Raw genomic sequence first — 20,281 nt, 5'->3', positions numbered from 1 at the left:
CTCGTAATGAACAATGGCAGAGATGACAGTTGTCAGGTTTTCAAGAGTTCTGAGGATGTATGAATATCAGCTATTTATAAATGGGCATGAGAAAGGGAGAATAGAAGAGGTGCAGAATTGAACTGTGGCTGACAGACATCAAATCTTTTATTCATACTCCAAATTGACATAATATTTAATAGAGATCAAATTTCTTCTTCTGCTTCCCAGAAAAATGTTTCTTAGAAAAATGAAAAGAACTTAGGAGTTAGCCATAGAACTGAATTCAAATCCTGGCTTTTCAGATTATGAATTGTCTTTATTTTTTTTTAATTAAAACCCACCTCCTACACAAGAATTAATAGTCTTTGAACAAGCCATTTGATCCTTTGGAGACTTAGTTTCCTCATCTGCAACATGTGGAAAATATGACTTCATAGAGGTAGTACAAGGATTAAATATGCCTTATAAGTCTGTTACAAAATCTTTTGTGTTACTAGTCATATGGTCACTATTTTCTAAGAGCCTATAGTTGTTGTGTTATTCAAAGGGTACACGAGGATATACTATCCTTGTTCTTCAAAAACATGGACTTCTTTGCTGGATCCTCCCTCTGGTTGCCAGTTACAGTGGTAAATAATTGGGTGCAAGTGCTTGTTTTCTACAAACAGTTGTTGGAGGAAGAAAACTCATTCCTTCAAGCCCTTTAAAAGCTACAAGACACTAATGCATGTCTGTGTGCCAGCAGTTTAGAAATGAGAGTTCCCACATTCCTTGCGCCTGGTTTCATTAGTTCACCCGCCTTGTTGGTGTTAAGGTTTTATAAATAATCAAGACAGGATTGATTTGTTCCATTTCAGCAAACTGTAAAAGAAAATAGTCAAGAAATTACTTCCATCATCATTTCCCCACCAATCACGTTACTCTTTAAAATTGGGCATAAGCCTGTGTAGCCTTTCTCAATTAGGTGAATGATGATTTCATTTCAGTAATCTTCAGGGAACTTATTTCTGGTTTTCTACAAACATGCCAAAAAATGTAGCAGGCTTCATAAAGAGTTCACTTTGATTTCTCTCTGGCTGAAGGGATACTTAAGATGCAGAAAGATCTGACCACCAGTATTACTAGGATTTATGGTGTTTAGTTAGACCTACCTGGATGTGGCCTAGAGTGATGGAAGGAACATCAAGACAAGAATCAGAATACGCAGGGTGCTTAAAGGTCTCTGGTACTGGGGTTTAAAGCCTCTTAGGCAGGACGCTGGAAATTCCAGACTAGGGCTGCCTTTTAGATATGAATAAAGAAAGGGACAAGAATCTTCAGCAAGAGTAGACCTACTTTTGTAGGTTCTACATACTAGATATCCATTTACAATCAATTTCATCCACCAATATAGTCTATAAAACCTTCCGTTGTCCAGATTTTCTCTATAACATCCTAACTGATAGATCCTTGTACCTATGCCTGAACAGCTTCAGTGGCAGTTCTCCCAAGGCAGCTGTCTTTGGGCTGATATCCCCTATATTCTCTTCTAGTTCTATTAATCTATGCCAATGCATGAATGTAAACAGGAAGTACAATGCTGTGAAGACACAGATTAAAGGCACTAGCCTACAATCTATAGCATCCCACAAAGTTACTTTTTTTTCTGTAGCCAATGCACACACAAACAATTTTAAATTTGTTTTTGTAATGTATTTTTAAAACATGTGAAACTACCCCCTTTCTTTGACACAGGGTTTTGCTTTTTCTCTTCAAGAGAGAAAACATTCACATCAGGATTGATTTAATTTTTCCCCTTTTAAATCATAAACAGTCCTGGTACAAGAAACAGTAGCTGTTATTGATTAAAAGTTCATTTGCCTTGCCTGGGTTGATGATTGATACTTGGAGTACAGGAGGGGTGTTGGATTTGGGCTGGGGGATTGGAAGTGGGGCAATTTTGTCACATTACCTGTTCTTTTTATAAGAGTGTTAGTGTTGGAGGAAATTTGGGTTTGGGGGGAGAGCTTTTTTCTCTGTGTAAATTTTAGTAGATGTTGGTTCACTTTTTTGTTTTGTTTTGTTTCTCGCCATTGCTGGGTTCACCAGCTTTAAGTACCTGTAGTGCACATGAGCTTGTGAGAGGTCCTCTAAGTGGGCTTTTAATGGTCTGTTGAATAAAGCAGCTACCAATTCAGGAAATGCATGCATTTTATAGGTGCATATTTTCAAAGCTTCTATTTGTGAGTGCCAGTTGAGAGTGCCTTTGTATGTGTTCTTCACAGACCCAGTATAGCAATAAAGACTGCCTCTGGAAGCATTAAAAAGCAAAGAAGAAATTTCCATGTTCCATTTATGCTTCTAATATAAAAAATAATAATTTTGTGGTTAAAAAAATCTTACCTTTGGAAAGTTATTTGAGCCCATCAGAAAATTACGATTTCACAAGCGTGGCAGTCAGATTCATTGAATACATTGGTCAGTGATATTTGTAATCAAGGCATGGGATCTTAAAGAAGGTAAAAAGTAATTAGTGGTTACAACAGAACTCTTGATCTTCAGTTTTCTCATTTTTTTGTGTTGTGAACATTACCTCCCTTTTAGTTTTTAACTGTAGCAAACATGTACCATGCACTAGAGATCCTTGGACTTGTCAGTTAGCAGAACATCTGGAAGTAATAGCAACCTTTGCACAACACCATTTAATATTGACATATTAAATTTAGAATAACAGAATATATAATATGACACCAGGTTTTATTAGTTATTAATAAAGGCAATGGGTAGCAGCACCAAATATTTAAGAAAAAAATGTGATGGGAAACCTTAGATTTGAAAGATATTTTATTAAATTTATTTTTCTGAAAAATTAAAAAGATTGCTATTATTCATATTTAATGGCACAGCACCCTGACTAAAATTATGGGAAAATGGTCTTCCATAGAAGGTATAGTTTGATAACAAGTATCATGAGCACAAACGCATGAAAATTTTGAATAAGTTTGTAGAGAGCTTGTGTATCATAAATTTGACTTTTTCAACGTTGCTTTAAAGTTCCTGGAATTGTCTAAGCCAAAAACCAAAGGGAAAATACAAATAAGCAAATGCTGATGGATTTGACTACATACAATGTAAAACCAGTTTGTTGCATAAAACACTATAAATAAAATTAAAAGGGAAAAAAAGACAAATTGGAAAAAAATATTTGCAACATTTATTATGAAACATTACTATGAAATGAGAATTTTTATAAATCAATAAGTGAAAGACTAATAGGTAAAAATTGGTAGGCAAAAAAGATAATAAGCTATTTATAAAAGAAGAAATACGAGCAGCCAATGTACATAGTAAAAATTATTCAACATTATTGCAATGAAATGCAATGAAATGACATTTATTTCTATCAGCCTGCAGGTTTAGGGAAATGGATGCAGTCATACACTGCTATGTATGTTGGCACAATTTTCAGAAAAATAGTTTGGGATCATCTATCAAAAGCCTTTAAAATGTTTATACGTTTAATGTAATAAATAGTTTCATTTCCAGACCTGTTGCTATCTCTCATTGTTTCCCTTACACCAATGGTTTTGTTGGCATTCATGGTATCACTATTTGCAACTGAAAAATTATAAACAAGTCTCATTGTCTAATCCTAAACAACAGATTAGGTAAATTATGATGCAGCACGTGATATCATACTGTGAGCTGTGTAATTATTGTGCTAGAGATCTTTCCTTATTGATACTAACTCGTATTCATAATATTAAATTTAAAATAAGCTTCAAAGATGTATTATGCTATGATTCTATTTCTGTTAAATTATATATGCAGATTAAAAAGCTGGAAGCTTGTATATCAAGTGTTTATGCCATTTTATCTGGGTGGGTTGAATTACGTGTGTTTATTTTGTTTTTCAGCCTAAACCTTTTTTTTTTTCTGTATTGATTATTTGTGTTAGACTGAGAAAAAAAAACATATTTGAAGTTCCATCCTGCAGAAGCTATCTAAGGAGACCAAATGACATATCTAGCTCAAGATATATCATTACCACTAACAATCTTTTTTTTCCTCTAAAAACAACTTCTCTTAGAGATTCTTCCTTTCTAGAATGTTTTTCACCCATTTTATTCATGGGTCATCTCAGCCAGTGATGACTTTCATATTCCTCCAAGGGATCATAAGGTTTGTTTCTGTGCAATAAACTCTCCCAATCACTAGTAATGAAATCAAACCAGTCTAAATTAAGGTCTTTGTTAGAGAAAGGCCAAGTCAATAAATAGTTTTGTAGGATTTGAATGAATTGATGAAGAAATAAGTCAGACTCTTGGCTCTCATCTTACTTCCAGCCTCTGGAATAAGAATGTTAACTCAGCCAATGTAATGTTTAGGAAAATCAAAAAAAGAAAAAGAGAACAAAATTTTAAAACTTCCATGTCCAAGCATTAAGATACTCACTGATCAAGCCGAGATTGCACCACTGCACTCCAGCCTGGGCGACAGAGCGAGACTCCGTCTCAAAAAGAAAAAAAAAGATACTCACTGATCTTATTTTTGAGCACTTATCCAAAGGAGATTAGAATGCTCAAAATCTGTTTAAAATGAATAAACTTGAAAAACAACAGAAACAATATACAGGTTTTGGAACTGGTGAGACCTTGGGTGCTCCTAGATCAGCCCTGCATCTTGCAAGGCTCTGAGCCCTGTGCTCTTCCATCCTTGCATCTTGTAAGCTGTGAGAATAGATGAGGCATTTAATCCTTCTGAGGTGAAATCATGCCAAAGTAAGGTTGCTACAAATATTAAATAAGATTACATACATCTTGCATTAGACAATTGATAAATATCAGTTTCCTTCATTCCAGAAGATAAATATGAGGGCAGAGGAGGGGAAAGCAGGAAATCTCCCTCTTCTCTAACCCCTATGTTCGGAATTTCAGGAACAGTCCTTGCAGTGTGGTGGGGGAAATATATATGTGTTTGGAGGGAGATAAATGGGTATATGTTTGGAAGGAGAGAACATTTTAAGATAATTTTAATATCCATCTGAGAATAAGAACTAAGAAAAATCCATGGTCATAAAGTACAGTAACTACTGAGATACTGTAGAGCCCAGGAAAGCTTTGGGCCTGCAACACGTAGATCATTATTTTTGAGAGTCAGCAGGTTCTCCCCTTGCCCTGCCTGCCAGATGGTGCTGAGCAATCTTAGCTATGCCACCGAATGCCTACTTCAGTTTTGCTCTTTGCCAAATAAGAACGCAATATTTTTTCTCTCTTAGAATACACCAACAAAATATAATGATTTTAAAAAATGCTTTGAGTGCTAGAGAAGGTAATATTTCCATCCAAATTATTGTAGTTTTTGTCATTTTTGGTGTGGCTGAAGGTGTGAGTTTTATCTTGGAAGTCCAAAGCTGGAAAAAATTCCATCTCAGTTCCAGTTGAAGTGAGAAATGCTTTGGAGGAGACCTGAAATTTTAGGAGCTCTTGAAACATGATGAATAGGTAGAAAGTTTAATGAAAAATAAACATTTTGTGATGGTTGGGGCTAGGTGTGTGGGTTGGGAAAATAGGAATGGGCGTTTGGTGTGTACCTCATACTGAATGTGGTTTGAGAGAGTTGCTGTGAATTAGGCATATCACAAATGTGAAACACATCTACCACAAGGTCTACTATTGTGGGTTTGAGTTTGAAATACTGAAGTGTTTCTTTAGGATCAAAGCTTTGGCAAGGGAAGGTGGGCACAGGGACAGGTTCCAGACCGGCCAGAAGCAAAAACTTCAACTTTTCCTCAGGAGACACGTAGTCTAAGAAAATGCTGTTGATTGCTCAAGTATATGTGTTCACATTTACTTTGGAGCATTTCTTTAAAATATTTCTTAAGTAAAAATGCCTCTTCTTTAGAAATGAGCAATAGCTGGTAGCTGTTGATTTTCTGTCTCGGTGTCTCTTCTCCCCAGTCCTTTTGAGGCCTGTTAGCACTTCCTGCCTGAACCTTCTGGAGGAAAGAGAGAGAATACCCCTAATGAGTCGCAGTCTTTTTCTTCTACCATAAGCCTGGTTTATGAAGTCAAAATGGCAAATAAAATATGAATGCTCATGTATTTAGAGGAGAAGAGGACCTGGATAGACAAATTCCTTATCTGGGCCCTGGGCCTCACTGTATCTCAAAGCAAAGAGAGCAGGACCACTCAATTCCGTCACATCAGGAGCACCCAGCTGGCAAGGACTGCCCTCAGCATTCACACCAGATGTCTACTGCATCTTACAACCTTCTTGGGAAGTTAATTTTAAAATAAAGGCAAAGCACACAACTGGCAAAGGTCCTCTGATGGAAATTGGAAATGTCAGGGAACAAACAACACAGGAAATAAGAGTTCCCTTTAGGTGCAGCTACATCCAAGAAGAGTAAGGCAAAATCCCATTCCCTGCCACAATCCCACCACTCATCCTGAAGGACTGAAACCCGGAAAGTAAGTTGGCCTTATTTTCTCTGCACCTCTTGACAATTCCCCATTCCTGCTCTCACAGCTTTCTTTTATTCCCTCCAAATGGAGGACTTTAAATAAAGTCCTTTCTCCTGTTAAGCGCAATAGAAAACTAACTCCTTGAGGCAGGGATTAGATGTTATTTATATTTGTATTCCTAGGGCCCAGCAAAGAGAACTTCACATAGTAGGTGCTCAATAAATGTGTGTTTATTGTATGCATGAACAGATGCATTCAATAATAATTCAAAGTGTGTGTGTGTGTTTGTGTGTGCATGTGTTTTGGGTGGCAGTGGTGGGAAGACGTGTTCGAAGACTCTCCCCTAGGTCAGGGTACCTGGCATAAGACTGTCCATTTTATATGAGCTATCTCGCTCACTCCTTCCAATCCTACAAGGTAGGTCATCAGAACTTCTCAGGAAATGGAGGCATGTAGAAGTTAATGTCACATGTGAGCTATTGAGGATTGATATTTAAATTGAGCACATGCTACTTCCCTACTATGATGATTGAGACTCTCATTTATTACACCCTCTCAGACAATGATCCATGCAGTGCCATGCCTACAAGATATGAGGCTGGGTAAACCCCTTTATTGTGTAAGTTTAAGGAAGGACTCCCAAAACTCAAATTGTTCCCACAGGATGCCTGAGAGACCAAATTCATTCTATGTTCCTTTCTAAAGGAATCTCTGGACTCCAGAATTAGCAAAGATTACTGGCATTGAATCTTTGGGTGTATTTCCAGCATTTCCTCTAACTGGATATAATACTATGTGAATCAGTTTGCCTTTCTGAGCTTCAGTTTGTTCAAGTCTCCAAAAGGAATATATAGCATTGCCTATTCTCTCACCACAGAGGAATGATGTTGAATAAAAAATCCAATTAGATGAACTTCATAAAAAGATTTGAAATTTGCTAGATTGTTAAGAGACCTGTCTTTTATTTTTGTAAACTTCACAACACCTGGGAAAGTGTTCAATAAATTTGTGAAATGGAGGAGTTAGGATAACTTCATATTCAAATACAAAATTTTCATTTCTGTGGTTCAATTTAGAAAATTGTTAATACAATCAGAAATAACAAAGATAGAAACAAAAATAGCCAGTCAATTTTATACTCTATTTCTCTTTCTACTAGATCAGGTGTTATCAACCTAATATAAGAATAAGCAAAAGATTTATTCAATTGTCCTCAGTGTTAGAACAAGATCGACAAGCTTAAGTGCAGGTGCCTGGCCTACCCGGTACAAGTTTACTAGTCCTGGTTTCTGTTTTACCATATTCTCCTGTATGTAGTCCTTCTCTTGTGATCAGTGCCATCCCAGATGAAGTCTTTGGCTCTTAGAAACAAGAATTCTTTGTTAAAACGAAATTGCCAACATCAGCCTATGTGAATAGCCACACCACAAGTTAAGAATAAAGAAGGTCTTCAGAGCCAATGTCGTGTCCTTCAAACAATAATCAGCTTTTAGGAGACCATTTTTCTTCATTATGCCTCAACAATTGCCACTCTTCTTACCTAACTCAAGCTGTTTTCTTCAGCTTTTTCTTCAACATTCTCTATGTAACATAGTACAATTCTTGTCATATAAACTGAAAATAGAAAGGAGAAAAAGATGATAATCACCTTGATGGCAGTAGAGCAGAGTAAATAGATAAGTTAATTTTACCAGGTTTTTGAAACTGTTGGTAGTTTTCCCTTCCCATTCCAAGGTAGCTAAGATATTTTGTTTTCCTGATTGAGGGCTTTAGAATTTCAAGGAAGCAAGCAGAACCCAACAGATGCTTATAAGACAACCATTGCGTTGATTGAGTTTTGGAGTTGAGCTCACTGAGGGGCGTAATAATAAATTGTTTCAAAGGGATAGAAGTGAGTTCTGGGAGGATTTGAAAGTATCTGGGCAGGGGAGAGATTTAGGGAGAGTCTCTCAGAAAGAAAATGGGAGTGCTGCAGATCTAGGGAGCTTGGGAAAACAGTAGCCTGCCTGCTCTCTTTCAATGTCCTCTTCTTTTCCAGTGAACTGGGGAGGTGGCAATAATTTAGAGGACACTGGTTTCCTGGTATATTTAAGGGGACAGTTTGAGATATATGGAAGTTCCTAGCTTCAGCAAAAACACTGGAACATAAGGCTGATATGGAAGTAGCAGGGCTGCCCACCTTCAAGGGCACAGGTGTGCTTGGACGACAAACATATCAATGGTGACCAATGTCGACCAAAGATGAAAAGGTTACTCAATGTTCTGAGCTGCCTAAGACTCTCACAGTTCTTGAATGATACCAGAGAGGTGAGATATTTCCTCTCTCACTATTCTCCAGGAATATCCTCTACCAATGTTACAAATGTCTGGGTTTTTATCTTCCAATATCCTAATTAAATTAGGTTTTGAAAAATAAATTTATTTGCCGTTTATTGCACCCTGGAATTATAAATTAAAGTTCATACTTGTTACAAAATCAATATATAAGTTTAGGTCTAAGAATAGGTTATACAGCCCATGTAAAAATATGTGTAAGCAATTTGCTAACATAAGAAAAGCCTCCTAATTCATAAATGTGGCTATAAAAAGTCCTTTGGGAAATCCTGGCAGGGACTCTCTTTAGGACTCAGCATTCAGCATCTTATTTAATTCCTGCTTATATTGATTTTTTGTACTAAAATTGTTTATTTCCTAAGTTATTTATACACATTAACTAACTTAGCCACCTAATAACCCCATGAGGTAGCTAATATTATTATCATTTTACAGATCATGGAACATGAGTGGCAAAGACAAGACAAAACAAGTCAAAAGATCCAGCACTTTTGAGTCCTCAACTGTAAGAGACCCCACTGTCTTTAAGAACGGTCCAGAAAAGCCTTTTGTGTTCCCACAGACTAGCAATTATTGATTCTAGCTCATATGACAGGTGTCTTGGCAAACAGGAAATGGATGACAGAGCCTTATAACAACTGTAATTTTAAGAGACAAATCAAGAAGACATGACTATTGGATGAGGAACAGATGGCTTTCATCTTCCATTACTACAGCACATAGGAGAATGCAGCAAGTCCACGTGGGTGTCAGAAAACAAAAATCTCCTTGTGTATCTAGCATTTAACACTCTCTCTTCTGCTTCAGGAAAAAAAGTAAACATGCCACAATAATTGAACCTGCACACTTAAGTTTCTAATAGTCAGATTCTCATGAAGAGGAGAGGGGAGAGAAAGAAGAAGAGGAATTAAAAAGGAGGAGGAGGGAAGAAAGACAGACAGAAAGAAAGACCAGCAACATTATTTTGTTCTTTGTTTCCATTGCTTCTTCATGGCTGAATCACCAAATGGCACACAAATATTAACTCTGAAAGATATGTGGAAATGTGAAGCATAATCTTTATGATTCTGACAGCTGGTGATAAGCAGCAGCTGGGTTCATGAGTTCCATAGCCTTTGTGGGTATATTGTTAAAGCATTTCGATGGAGGAGAATTAAAAAATTAACTCTCCCTTCAAGCCTTGCCTACCCTGAAATATTTGTTTATAAATTGGAGTAATGCATTCCTTAAGTCATGTGCATTTATGTGCTTTTCAATCAGATCCTCATTCCTCCCATCCATTCTCTACACTTTTCTTTTTCTTTCCTTGGTTGTCGCCAAAGCATCAGAACCACCCCACCTCTCCAATTCCTAAGCTGCTCTGCATACACAGCCTCCCTTTGATCAGCCGCTACTGGGCCTAGGTATCTTGATTCCAACAATAATTGACTGAGCTCCCATGCTCCCATTTTCCTTCCAGAGATTCCTGTGGTTTAAGCCAAATACTATGTAGCTCTAACTACTTAAAACAGAGCCTCTGATTAGGACACAGAAAGTTATAACAATTGGATGCAAAGCTCCTGTTCTGAGAGTGACCAACATCCTGGCCTCTGACAAGCAGCCAGTCCAAACATACTGGAGACCAAATGGAGCTTTAGTGGAAGGATGGTTAATTGTGTGTTGGTTCCCATGGACAGAGTCCATGTTTCCATGTGTCATTTGCAGAATATCCAAGAAGAATTATAGGAGAGGCTAGATGAAAGCCTTGGTATGAGTGATAAACAGGGATGACAGAAGCAGAGAGTGGTTGGGTTAGATGAACTTGTCAGAAGGTTACTTGTGGACATTAAAGCTGGGCAATGTGCCTTGTGTGGCCTGAATATAGGCCCTTGCTTGGATTCTAGAAGCCCTATTTTCTTGGGCTCAATATTAGGATCCAATTACCTGCAGCAGAGCTTTATTTGATCCACTTGAATTTCTATTTTTCTACAGATATTTGTGAGTAGCTTCCATGTGCGAATCACCAAGTGCCAGAAATAAGCAATGAAAAAGACAGGCAAAGGTTTTTTTTTTCCTCCAACTTGGTTTGATTCCAGTTGGAAAAAACAGAAAACTGATAATTAAACAAGGTTACTTTGGGTCATAATGAATGTTATGAAGAAAAATAAAGGAGTTAAACTGGGAGAGATGCTAGAGAGTACTGGGATGCTAGAAAACCACTTTAAATTTGATGTTCAAGTGAAGCCTCCCATATCGCAGGGAAATATACCTAAGACTTTAAAGATGCAGTGGAGCCAGACATAGTACAGGGAGACATGGGTGGGTGCGTGGAGGGATCACAGAGAGTATTTGAAAGGAAAAAAGTACTACACAAGACAGAATTAAGGCATGACCTTGAGGATCTGTATGTTCAAAAGGAGGCCCTGTGGCTGGAGCCTCATGAAAAAGGTAGAGAGGAGAACTAGATAAGGTTGGGGAAGCCAGCAAAAGCCACATCATGTAGGTCTGTAGGCCATGGTAGAGTTAAGATTTTGTTCTAAATGCAATGAGAAGTTTCTTAGCAGTGTGGCCACAAAAACCACATTCTTCTTTCTTCACTGCAACTCAGTAGTCTTCTCATAAGTTTGCATTTGACAATCTGATAGCTACGTTAAGGATATCAAAACCTAATCTTTGGCCAGTACTGAATTGTTCCTTTCTGCTTTGCTTTGGGTAGTTCTCACAATCTCTTAATGCTCATTCCAGATTTTACTTTGCTTCTGTTCTATATTAGTTTCTGTCCAATTAGCCATGGGGCATGTTACGTATGGGTGGAATCATGTTTTGCCCATATGCCCTGTTTAGAATTACAGTGAGTGTTTATTGTTCAAAATGGTACTACACTGATAAGAATCTATGTGAATGCATCATGGACTCTAAGAATATAGGATTACTGACTATTCACTCATGGCTCTTTACATTAAGCCCTTTATAGTAAGGATCAGTTGTCATCTCATTTGGCGTACCCAGCCTCATAACTTCTTATAAATTATTATTCTCTTACCATTAATGCAAGAATATAGACATTAATTCAAATGAATGGCGTCTGGAGATTGATTTTACCTTTGATAGTTATCCATGATGGGAAGGCTATGAAGGATGTCTTGCTAAGAAATGGGCACATGATACCATTATTTGTCTGCTGCTAGATTTAGATAAACAGATTTATGTGAAAGGAACAAATTGGGATTTTAACCCACACCTTCCAGTGTTAATAAGAAACTATGTATTGAGTTTCTTATTAACTGTGAGTTAAGACAATGGACCTTCAGCTACATACTGAGTAAAATCAGAGACTCAAGCCTGGAACTAGTTTTCCCGAAAACATACATTGAACAGTTTCCGCTACACACTTTCACAAAAGTATTGGCAATCTGACATCTCCTAGGCATCTGGGCTCATGAATATTTAGATAGATAGAGTGCTGAATACTTGATTGAATGATGCCATCTGGCACTCCTAGATTAGATGATGCGTCTAGTTCTAAGAGAAATAAAATAGGTTACTATGAAGGATATTAACTTTTATATAGGATTCACCTATTAATGAGAAAAAAATTATTCTCTATCAGTCCAACAAGTTTTTTCTAGGTACTAACCTTGCGCAAGATAATGTGTTAAGGTCTAGGAAAACAGTATGAAGTTCTATACTTAGGACTTTGTACCTGATATTTGCTGGTTTCTTAGGAGGTTGTTTCTAAAGCCATAGGTATCATTCGAAATGTGTCTACTGAGAAATTTCATGATCTTATCTGATACATTGCAAAAAATATATTTTAATTAAAATCAGAAGCCCAAGGATCTAGGAGTTAAATTGACCCCAAGGAAATTTCTGGAAACTTAACAGGGCCAAGGTGAACTCATAGATCCCAGTTGAAGATTGTTTAGTTAAGGACCCTCAAGTATTATTAATATGTGTGAAAAATTTTTATACATCTCGTCTTTCCATTTCTAAGGCACACAGTATAGACATCAATTATAGGTAAAGCATATTTGCATTTCCTAAACTCTTGTTTCCTTCTCATTACAAACTATGTGTTTATGCCAGGTTGTTAGTGTCATACAGAATGCTTAGACTTTGACATTCCATACTTTAAAGTGTGAGCTATTGTATATTTCCCTGGTATTTATATCTTACTGTTTTTTTTTGAAACACAAATTCTCTGCTTTGATGCTTCATTTCTTCACTAGCACCTCCACACCCCTATCCTGAATCCAAGAACCACATCAGTTCAGGTCTTAATGACCACATTACCTACTATACATAAGTCTTTTCTCTAAAAATAACAAATCATCCAGAACTGATAGCTGCTCATGGAAAGTCTATTACTTTGTTACTTCTGGCAGGCGCATGTATTTTTCTTTGGCTGGTTAGCCTAGTGGTGTTTCCAGCAGCTCGGATAATTGGCAACCCTGCATAATTCCTTCTGTTAGGCCTGTCAAAGTCTTGTCTGACACAGGTAAACTGGACATGACTATACAAATCTACCAGGGTATACAGTGTCACTCTGAACTGTCACACCCTGCCAGATAGTCTCCCTAGTGTGTCAGTGACTGGTTAGAGCTTTCTGGGCCCAGCATAGTTCTTCTCCATGAGATAAGATTTCTGCAAGCAGGACTTTGCCCTCAAGGTTTATGTTTTATTTAAAACTCAAGGCTCCAAAAGCTTCGGGTCAAATTCCATTGCCATTTATTTTCCCTTGCCATTTCGGATTGGATTGTCCCCCAGAGTCCCTTTCTTGAGCCTTGGACCTATCACTCCCCAATTGTGTTTCTGACCTTTTCACTCTTCGGCCCTAAGTGCGCTATTTTGATCCACATGCTGGCTTTCCCTTCCAGGGCAATTTTGAATAAACTTGTAAATAGAGATCCAAGTAACTTTTTCACTTTCATTTCATGGTATTAGTGACTTCCATGGTTCCAGAATCCCCTCCTTACCCTTGCATTGGACTGCCCTCAGAGGAGAAGTCACTGGCTTTCCCGCATTCTTCTGAAGTTGATTGACCAAGCATGGGAAATCCAGAAATTTGCTCCTTGAAATATTCCTACAGTTATGTGTTGTGCTCTCTCTAATTTCTATCATGCCAAATGGCCCTTTAATACATCTTTGTTTTCTCCTAGACAAAAACCTCTCTTAAAGAAGTAGTGCCTATAGTTTTTACTCAGTACTGTGCTTCATGCATACAATAGACTCAACAAGTTATTTATTAATGAATTTAAAAATCAGCATCATAAACTCATTAGCTCTAATTTGAGTTTTTAACATAACCTGGTTCATTGATGGCTTTCTCTTTAAAGTTTCTATTTTAGAGAATTTGTATTTTTTCTAGCCTGAAAGCTTTAAAAATAGGAGGCTGAAGAATTCCATTGTTAGCCAAAGTGATTGTTGTGTTTTAATTTCAAGGTAAAAATGTACATTGCTTCATCCATAGCCTGAGTGTAGATTTTATGTTTGGCTCTTCAGGATAAATTTACCTTATAAAAGATCACCTAAGATAGCAGAGAAAAGCTGCCATTCATCCTTACTAAAAATAAAACTCTAGGCTTAATGGAACACAAGATGTCTCCCTTGCACGGAATGTAATGTAGCTAGGATAGAATTCTCTGTTGGGTTTTTATGAAAAAATGGCCTAGTCTCCTTCTCTTTCTCTGAAGCATTGGGTAGCTGCCAATTTATTCAGATTCTTCAAGCATCTGGTAAAGCTCTGACTTGATTGCCTTGGTCAGATTGGATAGAAGCAGACCCAGGTGTTGCTCTTCTAGGCATGGTTTCCATACTACCTTGAAGTTGATCTACTCTGTAAGTTCAATCACCTTGAAAATTACCCTCTAGTTTTCCATCAATCACATTGCCTCAGTTAGTCAGTTTTTTAGCTACTTGGATTTTGTGTGAAATATTTATTAAATTAAATTACACCAATGGACTCTGGGATTCACAAATATGTTGTAGATACACTTATAGTTACTCATCTGACCGAATTTTTTCCTGAGGAAAAAAAATAGATAGTCAAAGGACTACCTTCTATGAGTGGTCTTCTAGACTGCAAAAATCCAGATCTTGTCAGGATTCCATAATTTAATGAACAGAGTTCGGACTGACTTTGATTGGGGTGAAGAGCCTTAAAGAGAAGTATTAGTCCTTGGTTGCCAAAATGTCAAGTGTGACTTCAGCATCTTTTTATTGTTAAGACTAAGCACAAACAGAGGTATTTTTGGAGTTAGTAACATTTCAAACCATGTAGAGTTTTCAAGTCTGTGTTTGTATATACCATGGCAATGCTTTGAAGGAATTCTTGACCATACCAATTATTATTGAAAGTTTCTACATGGATAAGTGGACTGCCTCAGGTAGACCAAAGATTTATTTCAACCATTTTGTTTATTCACAAGAGAAAGGTTTCAAGTTTTCATATGTTTTATCTGTGAACAACTTTCAAATGTGTAAAATGGCCTGTGAACATGTCCAACGTAACACCCCTCAACTCAAAAACTCCCAAAAATGTGAGAATTCACCGATGGTAACAAAGCCCAATAAAGAGTTTTAAAGTAAGCAAAGGGGCATAAAATTATGAAATCTTACCGATAGTTTACAAGCAGAAGTATGGTTACCTAAATACCACCCATCTACACACTCCTCATAGAAATTCCTACAGGCTCTTGAAAAGGAAAAGAACAAGTTTCATGCTGTAGAAACACAAGAGATAGAGGGAGTAGTAATGCTATAGGACATCAGGTGGAGGTCTAACGGATGTACAAGCCTCAAAACTTTCTTGAAACAGAAGGCTTTCAGAAAAATAGAAACCTATGCAGTTTCTTTCTACCTCTACTGGCTCACATTGGATTGATTCTCACTTTCACAATTGCCTGGTACTGGTTGCATGGGTAGGAGCCCTAGCCTAGGAAGGAATGTGGTAGAGGTAGAAAAGTATCACTTAGTTAGCAGTATGTTATATTCTGTTTTGTTTGTTTACAGTTTCCTGTGTTATTATGGTCTCACCAACTAGAATGTGTATCAGTGGGCAAGGATAGATGGCATATATTAATACTACCCTCTCTACAGCAAAAAGCAGAACACATTGTTCTATGTAACCAAATTCTGGAGCCAGGAGTTTGAACTCTATCAGTCTGTGCCCCCTCTACTTTTTATTATCTTCCCTATCTTTGTCTCTTTTTAACTCTCCCTTTATTTGCATGCCAATCCCATTTTCTCAGGCCAGCTTTAAACATGGCTGCCAGCAGAATACATGTTCGCATCTCAGCTTTGACACAAAAATGAACAGAATCAAACAGTACTTTTTGTACTGTAGTAAAAATGTGCCACCATGTTCCATAGTCTCCCTAAGAGTGATTACATCTTGAAGACCTTTCATCCGCAAGTGAAATGTCAACATAGAAATCTTAAGTATTTTAGAATATTTAAGAAAGAGATTTTTCAGTTAACATTATTAACTAAAATATAAATTTTAGGAAAAATACAGTAAGATGGGAAATATAATGTTCATACACTGCTGGTGGGAACATGAAGTGGATAACCACTTTGAATAATACTTTTTCAGTATCTTAAAAAATTATGTCTGGGCATGGTGGCTCATGCCTGTAATACCAGCACTTTGGGAGGCCAAGGCGGGCAGATCACCTGATGTCAGGGGTTCAAGACCAGCCTGGCCAACATGGTGAAACTCCATCTCTACTAAAAATACAAAAATTAGCTGGGCGTAGTGGCACACGCCTATAATTCCAGCTGCTCAGGAGGCTGAGGCAGAAGAACCACTCACTTGAACCTGAGAGGCAGAGTTTGCAGTGAGCTGAGACAGAGCCACTGCATTTCAGCCTGGGCAACAGAGCAAGATCCTGTCTCAAAAAAAAAATTATACATCTACAGTATAACTCAACCTTTCTACTCCTAGGTATTTACCCAAGATAAATAAAAGCATATATTCAGAAAAGGTAAATACACAAATACTCATACCACGTTTATATGCAATGGCCTAACTCTAGTGACAAACCAAATGTCAAACAACTGGTGAATGGATAAAATTTGTGGTATGTTTATACAATGCAGTAGTAATTAGGCAATAAAAAGGAATGCACTATTGATATAAACTACAACATGGATGAACCTCAAAATAATTACGCTTTTGCACAGGTGGAATTATACAATATGTACTAATATGTATAAAAGTATGAAAAAGTATGAAAAGTACAAAAAAAGCAAAGTAATCTTTAGTGACAGAAAGTAAATCAATGATTGACTGGGGGAATGGAGGCATGTGAGAAAGGGTAGGTGAGAGAGATTATAAGAGGACATAAGGTAACATTTGAGTTGATGAATATGTTGAGGATATAAGGAAACATTTGAGTTGATGAATATGTTCATTATCATAACTGCACTGATGGTATATATAGCCATATATGTATACATATACACATATATTTATAAATATACACACACAGAAATTTATCAAATTATATGCTTCAAACATATACTTTTTATTGTATGCAACTACATCAAAATAAAACAGTTAAAACTTATGTGGGGCTCAACTAAAGCAATTCTTAGGGAAAAGATTATATTATTGAATACTTATATTGGAAATGAAGGAAGGCCTGGTGCAGTGGCTTATGCCTTTAATCCCAGCAGTTTGGGAGGCTGAGGTGGGAGGATTGCTTGAGGCCAGGAGTTTGAGACCAGCTTAGGCAACAGAGCGAGATCCTGTCTCTATAAAAAATAATTTTAAAAATTAGCTGGGTGTAGTGGTTCACATCTGCGGTCCCAGTTACTTGGGATGCTGAGGTAAGAGGCCTGCTTGAACCCAGAAGTTTGAGGCTGCAGTGAGCTGTGATTGTGCCTGGTTAAAATAGTGAGACCCTGTTTCTAAAAAAAAAAAAAGAGAAGAAAGAAAAGAGAGAAGAAACGAAGATACTGATGAGCAAATAAAACACAAAGCCAACAGAAGAAAGGAAAAAATAGATAAGAACAAAACTAATGCAATTTAAAAGATAAAATCAATAAAGTCAATGAAACCATTGGCTTTACTGGTTTGTTACTTGAAGAGATCAAAAAACTTAACAAACTTTTTTATTAGACTGATTAAGAAATAAAGAAGATACAAATTACCAACATTAGGATTGAAAGAAGAACATCATGTGACCTACCAAAATTAGGAAAATTAGGAGGTCAATAAAAGCATATTATGAACAACTTTATGCCTATACATTTGATAGCACATGTGGAAATGGACAAATTTCTTAAAAGACAGAAACCAATAAAACTTATTCAAGAAGAAATAATGTCAATAAATAGCTCTAGTAAAGTAATTGAACTAGAACCTAAAGGCGTGCACCCTAAAAATTTCAGGACCAGATGTCTTCACTGTTTAATTCTACTGAGAATCTATGAAAGACATAAATTTTACAAGAATACTGCCAAAAAGTAAAAAGGAAGGAACACTTTCCAATTCATTTTATGAGTCATCATAGCCTTGATATCAAAACCAGACAAAGACATTAGAATGTGAGAAAACTATAGCCCAATATCCCTCATGATCATAGATGCAAAAGACCTTGACAAAATTTTAACTAACTGAATCCATCACCATATAAAATTAATAATATATTATTATCAAGATGCTTCTCAGGAATTGGCTTAATATTCAAAAATCAATCAATCCAATTAATAATTCAACAGAATAAAAATGCATAAAATTATCTTCATTGATGCATAAAAGCTTTTTTCAAATTCAAAACCCTTATAGATAAAAATTCTCAGCAAACCAAGAGTGGAAGAGAGTGCTCCTAACATCATGAAGGACCTCTATGGAGAAATCATAGTTAACATACTTAATGGTGAAAGCCCGAAGCCTTTCTCCCTAAGATAAGGAACAGTACAAAGCTGTCTGCTCTCATCATTTCTATTTAACACTATACTAGAGTTTTTAGACCAGAGTTTCTCAACATCAGTATATTGACATTTTGGGCCTGATAAATTTTTGTTGTTCTTGAGCTGGCACGTGCGTTGTTGTATGTTAGCAGTATAGGGCCCTGGCTTCTCCACACTAGATTCCAGTAGTACTTGTGTCAACCAAAACTTTTTCCAGATGTTGCCAAATGACTCTTGAGGAGAGATAAAATGATTACCAGTTGAGAATCACAGTTCTAGAAAGTGTATAGTGAGAAAAACAGGAAGAGAAAAGAAAGGAAGGGAAAAGAACCAAATCAGAGAGGAAGAAATAAAATTGTCTATTTTTAGTGCATTATTGTCAATGAAGAAAATTCAGAGAAATCTCAAAGAAAAGGCATAAGATCTAATACATGAGTTTAGTAAAGTTGAAAGATATAAGGAAATATACAGAAATCAGTAGTATTTCTATATCTGACAATAAACAATGAAAAGTTGAAATTCAAAATTACCATTACAAAAGCATAAAAAATATGGAAATACTTAGGATACCTTTAACAAAATATTTGAAATACCCATACATTGAAAACTCAATATACTGTGAAGAGAAATTTTAAAAAACCTAAATAAATGAAGAGATATATCATTTAATAGAACAGAAAGCTGAATATAGTTAAAATAGTAATTCTTCCTAAATTAATCTGTAGATTCAATGCAAATCTAATCAAAATGCCAGCAAAATTATTTTGTAGAAAGTAAAAAGCTAATTCTGAAATTTATATGGAAATTCAAGGACTTAAACATAGTATAAAAATGTACATATATATGTGTGTATATATAAATACACACACATAAATAAAAGAACCAAGCTAGAGAAATTGCACTATCTATTTTCAAGGCTTACTATAAAATCACGTTAATCATGGTAGTGTGGCCAGGCACAGTGACTCACACCTATAATCCCAGTACTTTGGGAGGCCAAGGCAGGTGGATAGCATGAACTCAGGAGTTCAAGATTAGCCTGAGCAACATGACGAAACCTCATCTCTAAAAAAAATACAAAAAAATTAGGCAGGAGTGGTTGCATGCTCCTGCAGTCCCAGCTACTTGGGCAGCTGAGGTGGGAGGATCGCTTGAGCCCAGGAGTTTGAGGTTGCAGTGAGCTGTGATTGTGCCACTGTGCTCCAGCCTGGGCAACAGAAGGAGATACTGTTTCAAAAAGAAATTATGGTAATGTGGTGTTGTAAAAATAATACACATATAGATCAATAAAACAGAATTGAGAGTACAATAATAAACCAAGACACACTTGGCCAATGATTTTTATTTACTTATTTCTTTATTTTCTTGATATAAAATATTTTACATATTTATGGAGCACAAGTGAGTATTTGTTAAATGCATAGAATGTGTAATGATCAAGTCAGAGTATTTGAGACATCTATCACTTTGAGTATTTATCTCTATGTGTTGGTAAAATTTCAAGTCCTCTCTTCTAGCTGCTTTGGAATATACACTATATTGCTGCTAACTATAGTCACCCTACTCTGCTATCAAATATTGGTGTTCTTTTTCTTCTATCTAACCACTAATCAATGTCTCTT

The 20,281-nt window shown here is 36.5% G+C and overlaps 1 long non-coding RNA gene across 1 annotated transcript; it reads left to right on the top strand.

Annotated features, from left to right (window-relative positions):
* Positions 1 to 17: 17 nt before the first annotated feature.
* Positions 18 to 18,371, top strand: LOC115837520. The gene is made up of 4 exons (XR_004032536.1): positions 18 to 28; positions 1,814 to 1,818; positions 11,098 to 11,104; positions 18,299 to 18,371. It is a non-coding gene; the product is annotated as an uncharacterized LOC115837520 (long non-coding RNA).
* Positions 18,372 to 20,281: the final 1,910 nt, after the last annotated feature.

This window comes from Nomascus leucogenys, chromosome 12 (genome assembly GCF_006542625.1).
Source record: "Nomascus leucogenys isolate Asia chromosome 12, Asia_NLE_v1, whole genome shotgun sequence".
Lineage (NCBI taxonomy): Eukaryota > Metazoa > Chordata > Mammalia > Primates > Hylobatidae > Nomascus > Nomascus leucogenys.
Note: the sequence above shows the minus strand (reverse complement) of the source record. Positions and strands in the feature narration are given on the sequence as shown.